Consider the following 14713-nt stretch of genomic DNA (forward strand, 5'->3'; position numbering starts at 1 on the left):
AAACTTAAATTAGGACAAGACCTTCAAGGCAGTCTGGCACATGTAGAGTCATGTATTCATGAGTCTGTGTGATGTATTTCTCGATTTTCATAACTGGAAATAGCACACTTGCAGGCATGCCTTCAGTGTTCGCATTTTTGTGTGTAATTTTAGGTATCTGACACTATCCATGCACTTTTTTTTTAAAAATCAACACCAACATTTTAGGTTAAAATGTATGTGAATATGTAAGTGTAAGTGTGCATTTTAAATTCTGTAACTGAATCATTTTCTCCACCTTTTACATTTATTTTTTGGATGTTTTGCATTATTATTATTAAGAATAAAAGATTTTGAATTTTTTTTAACATATCTGCTCCTACTTTACCGATCTTCTATTGCCCTACAATCCTTCACGCTCTTTAAGATCACAAAACTCTGGACTTCTGGTTGTACCTAGGATATCTAAGTCCACTAAAGGAGAGAGAGCGTTTTCACATTTGGCTCCGAAACTCTGGAATAGCCTTCCTGATAATGTTCGGGGCTCAGACTCGCTCACCCAGTTTAAATCTAGATTAAAGACGCATCCCTTTAGCCAAGCATTCACATAATGCATCTTATATCAGATGATAAATTGCACATGACTATCTTTGCTTAATGTTATGATCTCCATTTGCTTTTCTGTTTCACCTCGGGACGCCCATCTTCAGTTTGGATCCAGCCTCTTAAGAAGACCTCAGATGACCAACACCTTTGAAGAGACGGCGCCAACTCCTGCGAGGACTTCAGAAGACGCAATATCTGAATCAACATGAACATTCCCAAAATTCTATATATCCTAATTATTGTTAATATGTAATACATTATTTCCAGGAGCTCATTGCTTCTACCTTCAATTAAACTGCTAACCATTAAATTGCCTAAATTATTACATTATGCTTTGAAACGATATGTATCATGAAAAGCACTATACAAATAAATGTGAATTGAATTGAATTGAATTGAATATCTAACATTTAACATACCTTATTTAACAGCAGCGCCATCTTTGATTTTTAACGGGAATGAAAGCAAGGCTGTGTGGGATAGACATACATCTCTTCAGTGGGCTGTACTGTTATTTAATGTGTTTTTGGATTGGTCTGCTGACGAAACACTGCAAAAATATCTTTCCAAGAAATTTCAGTAGACAAAAAACTCCAGACAACATGAGCTGTGAAAAATTATAAGTGATCTAGGAGCTTTTTACAGTGGATGCCATTGAAAACATGGTATAAGTCTATCCCTCACAGTAAAGACCTGCATTCCCGCAACAGAGTGCGGCGCAGGACAAGATTTTATGGGCGAGCGTGGGAGCGGGCGGTAAGATACTCATGTGTGCAGGATGCAGGAAAATAGAAATATCTAAAAATAAGAAGGAAAATCTGCCTATAACTGCTGGTTTAGCATCAGTTTTCTCCATAATAGTAGCATTATTATTGGCGAAACAGAGTTTACAAGTGTGTATCAGTGTTTGCGCTCTGGAAAGGTTTCTATTTACAGCACATTTTTACAGTGTAACCAATCCCAAACATAACTGTTGATTTCTTGAACGCAATGGCCAATCAGAGGTGTTTAAGTTAGAATCCACTCACCTCTCAAAACGCCAGAGCTTTTGTTCAGTGCACGCTCACAGATCCTCCCATTATAACAAACAAAGTGTAGGCATAATGAAAGATTCATTGTGCAGTCTGCTTCATTGATTATAACGCAACTTTGTGAGATCGCGATTAACTAAAATGAGTGACAGCTTTTTAGTGATTATAAAGGGAGCGCATGTAGTAGCCTGTTCTTGCTTTTCTGTTAAAACGAACAGTGGTTTGTGAATGTAGATGCATTTATGCTGGGATGTGTAGGTGTATGTGTGCTAAGCGGCCTAACTTGAAACTATTTAGTGGAAATTTCATGGACATACTGAGAAAACCTATTCGGTTGTTAAGTCTGACGTCACGCGGCAGCACTTCCGGGTCCAAACGCTCTGTCTCATACCACAAGAAAACAACAAACGGTGCTAATATACACACATGATGTGGTGTAATACTACCAAAAAATTATAATCATAACCTTTATCTCCATACCAAAATCCCAGATGGCCAGACAGTGATTCATCTTATAAATCATTAAAATATTAATGTCTGTGACGCTGCGAGCACAGAGACTTTAAGTATTTTAAATGTGTAACTTTTTAAAATGTTAAATGTTTCATATAAATAAATAAATAGCGCTCATAAACGGCCGTCGAGATGGCATTCTCAAGTGAAACGAGCCGGGGCTTGGACCCAGAAACGGCGTTCCTTACGTCACGACTTAACAAGTGGATACATTTACCTGCAGGCGAGAGTGGGACAAAACACGGGAGAAGGTAACATATATTTTTTGCGGGAGCAGGACAGACCTCTACCTCACATTCTCGCTTTCATACTCATCATGGCGCTGCTCTGAATAAGGTTTATTTGATATAGTCTAGCAGCCGATATTTTATATTTACTGTTATTTATGCTTATATGCTTATCGTTAAACGTAGTCTTTAGAAAAATAAATGTCCATTTTTCATAGTGTACATTATACTTTTGTACTGGCTTAATTCACTTGTAGCATTGAAAAACCATTGATTTGTGTTTTCATTTTTATTTTTTAAAACAAAGTAGTACAGAATTTTAATATTAACCATTTATTGGTTATGAAAATACTTAGAAGCTAAACAATAGCACCCAGAATTGTAATATTTGTGCATATCTTGTCGAAACTATTCGTTTTACCATAGAATATAGCATGCCACACTGCAGAACGTCAGCTCATATATCTCATAAAGTATTGTATATTATATGAAGATAAACATGATGTATCATTCCTAAAATGTCATGGAATGGATGCTCGTGATGGATTGATGACTGAATGGATATGGACAAAGAGATAAATTAGCTGCAATCTATATTTTTCTTAATCTTGGAACGTGACGCAGTGGGCACTGTCTTTTTCTAGTGGCTTCACACATCAATTTCTTCTGTAAAGTAAAATGTTAATGAAGGAGCATGGGGAATACAGAACATCTAATAAGCCTGCCTTCAGAATCTGAACATTAAATGAGAAGATCTGAAAGCGCATGCGACTGTCCTGGTATGACATCATTACATCTTTCCACAAAATTGACGATTAGAATGAGCTATCATCATCTGAATAGATACAGCCACTAATGCTTCAGTGAAATATGTCAGCCGATCCATATGGTCAGCGTCACTGCATCAATAAGCTGTTGCATCGATACACGCTGAAATGGCCCAAAACAGTTAATTAAAGCAGACTGTCACTAAAGTGCCAATAATGGTAATATACATTTAGTAATCAATGAAAGGAGGTCGTCAGAACCCGAGGGCTGAAGTGCAAGCTTGCATTTTTCTGGGTATTTCCATATAATGGGCAACTGTCCAAAATCTTGTCTGCCAAATTATATATTCCCATATAGTCATGCATCAGTCGACTCATGTAATTCTGATATAGGTATATGGGCCAGGTTTTTTTCTCTGATTCTCTGAATCAGCAAAAAAAAAAAAAAAATCAAATCCAATCACAGATATGTTTGCACGGTCTATTGTGTCAAGTTCATAGTGAACATCAGTCCATTGAGACCTCTTAACAGTGTCAATATGTCCTCCAGCACTTAACGTAATGATCTGGGCCACGTCACTGTGTGTCAGACATATTCGTTTGACAAATAAAACTGATATTAGCCTGACACTAGAGAGCGATGGGGGGGAGGAGGGTGTTAAAAGAAAAAAGACAACAACACTATCACCCACCGACCTAGTTCAGGCCCTGGCCAAATCCCTGGCCAGACCTAGACACATCATCTAATTACGAAACGGGCAGAAAAGGGAGGATTGGACCCCCTGAGCAGGATGGGTGTCTGTCTGGCTGATAAGGACAGGGCCGCCTCCTCTTCCATACCCGTCCCGAGCGAGCGAGCGAGTGTTAGAGCGGGACACAGATAGATCATCTTTCAGGGATTAGTGGGCAGAGGGAGGAGGGCACCGCCTGATCTCACTGCTGCTCCAGATTCTGAATAAGAGGGGAGCAGTGATGCCACCGCATGCTGAATGAACATGGATGACAAATTTTGCCTAATCTATTAGCCCCTGTGGTAGGCGGCATGTAAAATGGTTGGGCAGAAACAATAACATGCTTGTCACATGTATGAGTGATTCCTGAAGAACTTCACAGTTTTGTACTCTGCACCTCTGGATGTTGCATCATGATATCATTAGTTTGATTAGGATATTCTTTAGTTTTCTAGTATTGTCAAACAATATGTAATGTAAAAGGTAACATTTGGATATATTTGTATTGTGTCAGTAAGTTTTTGAAGGGAGTATCTTATCAAGGCTGCATTTGATTGATCAAAAATAGTTATATTGTGAAATATAATTTTAAATAACTGCTTTCTATTTTTATGTATTTGTCACATGATACTTCAGAAATCATTCTGATATGCTGATTTGGTGCTCAAGAATTTCTTATTATTATCATCAATGCTGAAAACAGTTGTGCTGCTTAATATCTTTATAGAAGATTTTTAAACCTTTTTTTTTTTCAGAATTATTCGTATAACATTTATTTATTTATTTATCTATTTTGTAACAATATAAGTCATTTAATCAGTCATTTCTCACTTTTGATCAACAGATGAATCCTAGCTGAATAAAAGTAATCATTTCGGTTACACTTTAATGTTTCCTTGTTACATTGTAATTATACATTAATTACCAGCATGTACTTACTATAGGGTTAAGGTGTGGTTTAGGTTAGTTGCATGTAATAATGCATAATTTATTGTTATTACTATAGTAAGTACATGTAACAAGGAAAATAAAATAAAGTGTTAGCATAATTTCTTTTAAAAGTATAATTATTTTTATATATTAATGTCATTATATACATTTTGCTAAATATATGCACTATGTTCATCACATATTTATTATTTTTCACTAAACCTGTTGTTTTTATTATTTAATGTTTTAATAAATCTGTCATGAAAACTAGTTTTTATTACAGCCACCATTTCATTTTTTATATTTCATCAATAAATTGAAGTAGAAACATAATTATATCATTAAAAACTGCCTTGTGCAATTAATGTGCTATTTAAATGTTTATATGCAACTTGTATATACATATATATATGTGTATATACCTTCCTTGTGTTGGGCCTGGTTAAAAGGTGTCTCCAGCTGTGCTTGTGTATTTGCTGCTCTTGTTGTATGTGGACATCTACAGTGGACATGCTGTGGTGCGCATTTGAAATGCAAAGGCTTCATATGAGTTGATATGAAAAGGCTTTTTTAGAGTATTGAAACTCTATATTTGAACACTGTTGACACATAAGCATTCTCCTCCATGGTCAGTGGTGGTCCTGCAGAGGAGTGTGAGTGTGTGTTTGTTTTCGTCTGTGTTTGTTTTGGGACTTGAGAGATTACGAATTACATCCTTGCTTGCACTGGCAGACACAAGTCTGAGATTTTAGCCTGTCTAACCCCCCTCCTCCTTTTCCTGTGCTGGCAACCTTTGGCCTTTTTCAGACAGAAACAAGAGAAATGAACGTGAACTCCTAATCTCCCAGACTACAACCCCTGACCCGTTTGAGACTGCTCCCCTGCCCCCCTCGGCCATTCGTTTCTGAGAATAGAAAGTCAGTCTGAACTCGAACGGAGATGACAGATTAGTGAGGAGTGTATAAATCTAATCTCCCCAGAGGAGAAAAGATGAATATTCCTGATTGCCCCAAAACCCAAATCAAATCAAACTGTTATATCATGCAACCAAACTCATACATCAGTTCCTCGTCTAGTTTTGGCTGGTTTACTGTATAGAGTCTGTTTAAACGGTCATAATCTGTGATGCATTCAGACAAGTCTTGTTTATTTCTATGCTGCTTTGATAACTCTATTTACAAAATGGCTGTTGTTGATGCGGTTCCACTGTGGTGCAGCAATGTAGTGTTAACATCACCAGATGGTGAATATAAACATTAATCGACAGCTTGTAGCTTTGGAAATTCAGTAAGACATGTTCCATCTACACAACAGACATATGTTGTTGTGAAGATATCAGTGATGGACATGTTCAGTGCAATTTTGCTTTGTATATTATAAGAATCAGTCCACCCTCTGAAAGTAGAAGGTCAACAGTGAGATCCTCGCTCTACTACTGCTCCCCCTATTCTGTCCAATCACAGGCCAGGATTCTGAGGGTCAAGCATCTCCTGAGGGGTCAGTGACTAAGTGGGGCGATAGAATGAGATAAATAAAGGGGACCCGGACTGTGTGCATTGGCAGTGACAGGCCAGGGCCTTAAAAGGTTGCATCTGAGCACTTTAGAGAATCAAGTCTCCCCTATGAACTCTCAACCATCGTAGCCCACCCTCGCTGTTTCCTTATTCATGAGAGGGAATGTCTCTTAGTATTGTACTACAGTTGTTAAGAACTAAGAAACACATGCAAACATCCACATTAGTGCACTTTTGGGTTGTCTGATAAGCATGAATAGCAGTCTATATTTAATTTTTGTTGTTGTTTTAATTTATCATTCTCCGGCTCTTTTTTAAGGAGACATTGGTCTGATGTTAAAAGGACCATAGATGTAAGAGTTTAAATTATTTATTATAAGTTATTGTAGTCAATTAGCCAGCAATAGTCAATTAAAGAGATTTTAATGAATGCAAACATAAAATATGCATGCTTTGCAAACAATCAAATGTTACTTTTATTAATAATATTTGCCAAATATACTGTGCATCTACTGTATACCTGTATATGTTGCAATTGCTTCAAAACACCACCAAGTACACAAATCTTGCCTTGAGCATTGAGTAGAGTACTTAACATTTTCCAAAACACTTTAATTAGTGTTAGTTTCGTTTTTTGTTTTGTTTTGCTTTTCTGTACTGTTCTTTTGTTTTGTGTTTTGTTTTGTTTTGTTGCTTCACTTTGAAATAATGATGAAAGGCAAAAGTCAGACGAAAACAAAAGACAATTGTAAGATATTATTCTTTTTTAACATAGTGGAGAAAAAGTAATGGTTTATGCTTTTTGGGGGGGTTTGTCTGTGGGTGATAACTGAACATTAAACCCCCAATCCCCCCACTGCTACATGCATATCTCCACCTATTTCACGGTCAGTTTTGACAGTTTGTAAAAATGAGGAACCAAGAAGAAATGGAGGTTGATGGCGGGTGAAAGGAATATGAATATGTAGAGTTTAGTGTCCCTTAACAAATCACAAGCCTGGCTTTGACATTGTCAGATGAGGGCAAACCATAGAAACAGGGATTTGGAGTGAAGGGCAGGACAGGGTACATGCTGTTCTGCTATGATCCAAACTCCCCAACTCTATCATTATGAGCATAACACTCCTGACATTTATGTTATCCTCCTCTGTCTGGGTCTCAGGCACTGAAACTCCACATGTTCTGGCACCTCTCTGCTTCAGAGACGATCTTTTGCGTATACATTTTTATCTCCGTTTTTTTCTTTTGATATATTTTCAAGACAAATACAGTTTTCTCAGGGAGTAAACATAATTGAAACAAGTTAATCAAAACAGCTGACAGGATTTGAAGATTATTATCGACTGATGTAACTCACCGGTTCACTTGACTAACACAGAGAAAAATGTTTCTCATGCCCAATAAGATTTTCTTTTGAGCACAACTCCGTGACATCTGTCTGTTCATAGCCAATGAAAATAATCTGTGTAATATCAGCAGGAAATTTGTTTTTCCTTAGGAACAATCTGTTCCAGATGAACAGCATGCTGCGGGATACAAGCTGTACTTTTTATTAAATTAGATTGCGTCAAAGACTAAAATTTTTCATTGTTTTAGGGGCAGCATCCTAAAGTGTCTCCCCTCTCTTAATGGGGTCTTCATCGTTATTTCAATCACCATTGTATTAAACTGCACTTCCCAAGGATATAAGCAAAGAGCAAATGAGGCTACGTCTGTCTCCAAGTCTTATTAATAAATCTGCCCGGTCCCTGGCAGACACTCTTTGACGAAGGATAAAAGAGTCTCTTACGACTCAAAAGACACTTATGTTCTAGATGTTGGAGTATCACAGTAATAAGTCTGAAGAGGATTACATATGTAGTTTTGTGAATTCTTTGTGCTTTAGTTATTCATTTTTATGCAAAGAGCATATCCACTATACATCCTAGGTCTTCAACCCTGCTCAGGTGCAAAACCAACACAGCATGTGCCAATAAATTGGGTTATCAGTCAGTGGACAGTGATGTTTTGTGTTAACACTTTTTCCCCTCTCTTTAGCCATAGGTTTGTTTCAGTGTCAACCTCTCTGTCTGTTGCAGTCAGCACTGGAGGTGACAGTCTTGTACCAATTACTCCCTGCCTGCAAGGCAGCCTAAACCAATAGCGTTATGATATTTTGATCATGGAAGTGGGATGAAGTCTCTGCCCTGTGGGACCCTCTGCACCTGTACTGCTTCACGCTCTTGATCTTTCTGCAAACTGAGCTACGCCACGGTTCCCAGCCTGCCCACAGCAGAGCCTCAGCCTGCATACTTTCTGCTAATGTGTGACATCTGGTTCTTTACGGGAATGTTTCATTCACTAAAGACTGTTCCGTGCCACAGCCTCCAGCGCAGTGTGTTAATGCTGAGCATTGAATTATGGGATAGCATTTGGAAAGCTGATGGTAGAGAGCTGCTTTTTCTCTTGTCCTTCAGTTTGCATTCTGCAGAACATTTTCTATTTTCTGAAAAATTTAAAATATATCATAGACTTAGCTTTAAGGCTTCCATAGTAAATACATTACACGTTTTGTTTTGTTTGTGGTAATCAGTAGCATGCCTCAAATGCTGTCAGTAGAGCATAAATTGCATTTAACCCTCAATATTTCTTTAAAGGATGAGATTAGTTTATTTATGGGGTTATACAGTACATTAAATCCATAAAATGCACTATATATTTAAAAAACGGTAATCTAAATGAAACATGCATAGTTCCTGTAACCTCTACAAAAACTCATGTGTCTCATTTGGATAGGTGCCTTTCATTTTACAGTTCCTCTGGGTTCATCTGTATCTCAGCACATTAAAATCCAGCACCAGCCTCTAGCCTTGACAGCCCTGACAGCAAAATCACAGTCTCCCCCATCAGACACCATTACATGGGAAATGGCAGTCGCAGGGGGAAAAGAGAAGCAATTTACAGCCGTTTAAATGCAAGACACAGTCCTGGCTCTGGGACTTTCTTACTCTGACTTCTCAGAGAGAAGCCATAGATCTGGAGCAGACAGACAGCACGCTCAGACTGGGCTATAAGTAAGTAGAAAGGGGTAATGATGATAACCTCTGACTGAGAGTGATGAGCATAGAGGAGCAATCACCTTATTTGAACCTGTGGGGATAGGCAGAGAGTACCGGGATTGGCGAGATAGTAGGCTGTGAATCACATGGATAACTTTGATGAAGGTGGTTCAATATGTGTTGTCTAACAATATGTGTTGCTACACACACCCCCACCCCCCACCCCAATCCTGTCTTCCATTGGTCAGATATACAGATAGTCCTGTCCCCATTGGTTGAGCCAGTGTTGCTGCATTGGACTGGTCCGGAAAGTTTCAAAGGGCCACAGTGTTTATTCCTCTTCTGGAGAATCATCCTATGAATTGCTTACTCATAGTTGTCTCATCACATTAAGCAGTGATAGAAGTATTTTAACTAAAAATCACTATTAGTCATTTTAGTACTATCACAAATTTTTTATAAACACTGATTTATTCAAGTTACTGTGTTGAATCATTCATTCAACAGATCTGTTCATTCAGCTTTTATATGTTAATCATTGAGTTGTTTACTTAACTGATTCACTCATTCAGCGTTATTAGGGAGTCAGTGAATCAATTGATTAATTCAAAAACACTGATTCATTAATGAAGCTTGAGCCATTGAATCATTCATTCAACTGATTCACTCATTCAGTTTTATATGTGAGTTATTGAATAATTTACTCTACTCATTCAACTTCGAGTGAGTCACTGAATCATCTGATTAAAAAAAAACACAGATTCATTCAGGAACAGTACTCTTGCTTGTGTGCAATTGCTTAAATATCTCACCAGTTAAAACTTTTAAGGTGCAATGTATGAAGCACAGCTCACACAGAAGTCAGTTTCAATCCAAGTAGCTTTTTGTTGGCCAACGTGGCAAATTCGCATGACCAACTGACCCCGTTGACAGTCGGTATACTAAATGTAATACATTTTAAAAGTTTAAAGGGATTGATCACCCAAGAATGAACATTCTGTCATCATTTACTCACCCTCAGGTAGTTTTAAACCTGTATGTATTTCTTTGTTCTGCTGAAGGAAGGTATTTGGAAGAATGTCAGTAACCAAACAGATCTCAACCCCCATTGACTACCATAGTATTTATTTCTCCTACTATGGTAGTAAATGGGGTGCAAGATCTGTTTGGTTTCTGACATTCTTTCAAATACCTTACTTTGTGTTCAGCAGAACAAAGAAATTCATACAGGTTTGAAACTACTTGAGGGTGAGTAAATGATGACAGAATGTTCATTTTTGGGTGATCTATAATATTTAAAATGTATTAAATTTAGTATACCGACTGTCAACGGGGTCAGTTGAAACTATCCCTTTAAGAGGACCTCATGTGTGTTCAGATTCTGCAGAAATATAGGGAGCTTTCTGCAGGTGCTGATTCTCTGTGGCCAAATGTATCACAACCTTGATCTCGCTAGAACTAGGAGTAATTGTTTGACACGAGGATCTCAAGGTGATGTACTGGTTAATTTTAGAATTACATAAAACTACCTGTAAAGGTTTCTTAAGCCTGGACTCCCACATTGAAAGTGAAAGTACCGGGCCAGCTGTGTATCTTACTATATTAACATCACCATTAAGATCCACGGCCCAAAACAGCTGATGTAAGATAAGGAGAAACATCATCTCCTTTTTATATCTGCCAGCCTTCTCTTATTTAACCTGCTCAATTTAATGCCAGGTGCACAGAAATTATTAGATGGGTTGTCTATTGAACAGTGATTTATTAGGCCCTCAGACATGGAAAACCCAATTAATGTACATACAATATAAGTGCCAGACAGAGTGGTATGAAATCCTTTCAAATCTTCCGCAATCATGAAATTAATTTGACTTGCCTTGACATGTGTATCTCTAAATACCTGCAGTATACACCCTAATCTCAATGGCTATCTCCAGGGAACTGCATTTTAATTTCATGGATATAATGCTAATTTACAGGGGAGTGGAAGGGGGGCAGGCGACTGGGAGAGGAGGCGAGGATAGATACAAAAATGGCCATGTCTAATCCTTCATCCTTTTTTCTGATAGCCAAGTTATTTAGGCGCTGTTCCTCTGTATGCATATTTTTACAACCATTACAACAAGACAAAAATAGCGTATTATCATTGCTTCCAAGCTGTGCAGGCTTAGGATTTACACACTGTAGATTCACGCTTGGCACTTCATTATGATCATCAATTTCTATGAATATGATGCGCTCTCATGTTGGGCCAAGAGACAAAATGATGAAAGCGAGGACCACTGTCTAGAGCACATATTTACTCACAGTTATCTTGAAATGCACACATACAAAAACAATTGTAAGAGATTATCCACCAGTGTTTGCCCCGTTAGACTGCTTTTCTGCATCTCCTGGAGTCAGCTTGTTTGAGCTCATTAATGAATTCAGAACCGTCAAGAAACAAACTAAAGTGGACGGTTCTGACAACTGGCAGCCGTGGCGTCTTCAGAGCTGGCTGGCATGTGCCGGGATGGCTCTTTGATGCCACTATTGTAAACATCTGTTTGGTCTCATGGGAGACTGATGTTCAGCATGGGTACCCCTCCAGAGGAATTAGCTGTTCCCGCCTATTGTTTTCTCGGAAACAGAGCATCAATTATTTATCGGTGCTTCTATTGAATGTATTTGATGTGCCACCCAATTTTAATAATGGAAAAGTACAAAATGTGGCCTGGTGTGGACTGAAACTTCAAGGGATAGTTCAACCAAAATATGAAAATTCTGTCATTTACTCACCCTCACTTCATAACTTTCTTTATTCTGTGAAAAGAAGATATTTTGAGGAAAGTTGGAACCAAACAATATTGGACCCCAGTGACTTCCATTGTAAAGGCAAAAACATTGAGACATATCTCAAAGTATCTTATTTTATGTTCTACAAAAGAAAGAAAGCCTTACAGGTTTGGAATGACATGATTTTTCTTCCTTTTTAAAGAAAAGCAGAGAAATGGGAGTTTCTGTGAGATTTATTTTGCTAAAGTAGCTTCATTTTCGGCCTTGTTACATTTTACTACATCAATGAAAGTTGAAAGCATCATTAAAGCAATGCATTGCTCTTGGTAGAGATCCAATAGGTTTCCGTGCCAAGACGCAGCATGCATCATGGGAGAACATGCAGAGGAGGCTGATCAATGGTATATAAGTTGAATATTGTCCTTGATTATAGAGGTTGGCCATTGAATCTGCCTTGTGTTCTGTTACTCTGCAGTTTGAACTCTCAGTTTAGGGTTTCTGAGATTATCCAAGAGCAAAGAAAGTTGAAAACGGAGAAAGTTGACTCTCTTTCTCCCTTTCTTTTTTAAAATTCTTATGTTCTCGCTCCACCACTTTTCTTCTGCAGAAACGCATGCCTCCTGCAAGCTCGGCAAGAAACCTAGCAGATCTGTCCACACACACACACACACCGGTATTCCTATCATTATGATGACATTCCATAGGCATAATGATTTTTATACTGTACAAACTGTATATTCTATCCCCTAACCCTAAACCAACACAGAAAACTTTCTGCATTTTTACTTTTTCAAAGAAACATCACTTATATGATTTATAAGCTGTTTTCCTCATGGGGACCAAAGAAATGTCCCCACAAGGTCAAAAATTACTGGTATTACTATCCTCGTGGGGACATTTGGTCCTCAAAATGAGATACACATACACGCATACACACATTCATACAGTATAAAGATCGAGTGCACCGCAATGACTTAAAAAAGGCTATTCAAATGCTGTCATCATTTATAATTGCACTCATGTTGTTCTAAAACTGTATTCTGTGGAACAAAAAGATATTGTGAAATGTCTTTGTGTTTTGAAAAATGTCTCTGTATTTATTTATTTTCCATATAATAAAAGTATAATTTGGTTTTGTATCCCACTGACTTTCACTTAATGGGCAAAAACCATCAAGATATCTTAGAAGAATGAAACGTCATACAGATTTGGAACGCTGTGAGGCTGATTAAATGATGACAGAATGTTCACTTATTGGGTGAACTATTTCTTTAAGTGTCTTTTCTTTGTGAAAATAAAAGTTTAAAAGTATAGAAGCACATGTTTTCATGGCATATTGACAACTCAAATAGATAAACTAGCTTTTTCATTCAAATAATAAATATTCAAATTATGCATAGAACTTCATGAGGACCCTAACAATAACAAAAAATGTTAAGCTCTGTTATACTGAATCAGTTTTGGTTCACTCTGACCTTTAACCTCAACCTTCCATTTACTGGCAATTCAAACTGTTAATTGATTGCTTGATTGATTCTTTTTGATGTTCCTCATACATTGTGAGAAGAATTAATTGATTTCATCAGGTCAAAACTAACACCAGGACATTTCTCCCTGTGTGAGCTCTTCCTGTTCTTCTTATGAGTTGGTTATGTGGTCCCTCAGCTGGAGGTGCGTGGCGTTACGTCAGAGACTCTTTATAAGCAGTAGGGTCCCGCTGTGTGTGTGGTGACCTGTGAAATGCCAGCGTCAGGGCGTGCAGATGAAGCACAACTGGAGCTCATGCTGAGGAGAGAGCTCTGATGTGAAGTTCAAGCTTGAGGTATGGCCAGCTGGGCCTGCACCTTATCTTGCCCAGAAGATATCATATATAGAGCAAATGCTCATGTCACCCTGTGTCATTGCAATAGATACACAATATCATGCCAAGTGACATTTGCAACCAAATAATGGTCGTTTTTCTCAAAACTAACTCCTTTTTAGCTATTTTTGCAGTTACTTTTGACCAACTGGTTCTGAGTAACCATCTTATTTAACTGGACACAACAGTACTGATACAGTTAAGCTAAAGATATTTCATTAACACAACACAATGCTACCCGCCATTGTTTTTCTGGCAGTCCATGTTTTTACTGTTATCTTCTGAAATAGTACAGAATCTCCGGATCCAAAAACAAGCGAAGAAGAAGCAGAAACAAGCGCGCATGTAAGCTAACACGATCATCAAACATTCAGCAGCATATAAATCAAATCTGCATAACATCACCAAATGAAATGTCAAAACCACATAGGTATAGGACTGTGAAAGACTTGAGGGGGTTTATAGACATGATTCACTCAATCTATGTTTTGGTCATCATTCTGAATCCGATCTAATCCAATACCTTAGATTTTTTTTCAGCTTCTTGTTCAGAATGTTGCTTTTTTATGAAACTTACCCACATTCAAGTGTTGAAATGTGGAAAAAGTGTTGAAAAAAATGCATTAATCTGGAATAATTTTGTTTGTTTGTTTGTTTGTTTAAAAGCAGAGTCTCTGCTCTTTCTTTTGATATATTGTATGATATTCATAAAACTAAATTTTCAGCGGGGCATGAAAATTT

General features: G+C 37.7%; 1 protein-coding gene across 1 annotated transcript in view; it reads left to right on the top strand.

Annotated features, from left to right (window-relative positions):
• pnp4a (purine nucleoside phosphorylase 4a) overlaps positions 1 to 14713 on the top strand; it is an 81079-nt gene that overhangs the window by 33346 nt on the left and 33020 nt on the right. The gene's annotated exons all lie outside the window — the stretch shown is intronic.

Source organism: Ctenopharyngodon idella, chromosome 11, assembly GCF_019924925.1.
Source record: "Ctenopharyngodon idella isolate HZGC_01 chromosome 11, HZGC01, whole genome shotgun sequence".
In the NCBI taxonomy this organism is placed as follows: domain Eukaryota; kingdom Metazoa; phylum Chordata; class Actinopteri; order Cypriniformes; family Xenocyprididae; genus Ctenopharyngodon; species Ctenopharyngodon idella.